Source organism: Formica exsecta, unplaced genomic scaffold, assembly GCF_003651465.1.
Source record: "Formica exsecta isolate Colony F162 unplaced genomic scaffold, ASM365146v1 scaffold2402, whole genome shotgun sequence".
Taxonomy (NCBI): domain Eukaryota; kingdom Metazoa; phylum Arthropoda; class Insecta; order Hymenoptera; family Formicidae; genus Formica; species Formica exsecta.
In genome coordinates this window covers 15,444-16,292 of record NW_021849683.1, presented here as the reverse complement: position 1 = coordinate 16,292, position 849 = coordinate 15,444, and positions in this window count along the sequence as shown.

Genomic DNA, 849 nt, shown 5'->3' with positions numbered 1-849 from the left:
ATGCCTGAGCGTCTTTTACCGTAAACCGTGAATCAGATCGGACGTGTCTCGTTGATCTCGTGTGATATGCTTAATTGATTAATCACATTTGTATTCTGAGTTTGTAATTAGTTCTGAGTTCGAGTTTATGAGTTGACCAATAAAAACGTGTTTCGATAAGTGCTCAAATTATTGCTTTATTCGATTTCTCACGTTCACTATAATATTTATATATACAGTTCAATAATTCATGGTTCAACTGTTAAACTATTACCCTTTTGAAAAAGCCATTCTCCTGACAAACTACAAATTGACTCGCTGTCTTACAATATATGTTTATATGTATACAGGGTGAGTTTTTTAACTTGAAACTGTGAAATATCTCGGAAAGTAAGCTTTATCGAAAAAAATGTTTCAAACAAAAGTTGTAGGGTTCGGAGAGGGCCACATGATAAAAATATGGATTTGACCTTAAATGACCTTTTCAAGGTGAGATTAATGTGATCAAAGTTTTCTTAAATGGAACTTCCCTTTTTTTATTACATATTCTTGTAGCTTACCTCGAGAGCTTTCCAAAACACTATAATAAAGTATCTTTTCATTAAGTACTTTTTGAGTTATTTTATATTTTAATCGGACATATTTTGATATAAAAAATAAAATATCTCGTAAAATATTTAGTTTTCGATAATCTTACCGTAATACTTTTATGTACAGAATAATGAGACAAATCAATTAGTAAAAAAAAATAATTGTTTTTAAGAAAAAGTATGTAATTATTTACAACGTATTTTTTAAAACAATTATTTGTTTTTTTCTTTACACTAATTGATTTGTCTCATTATTCTATACATAAAAGTATTACGGTAA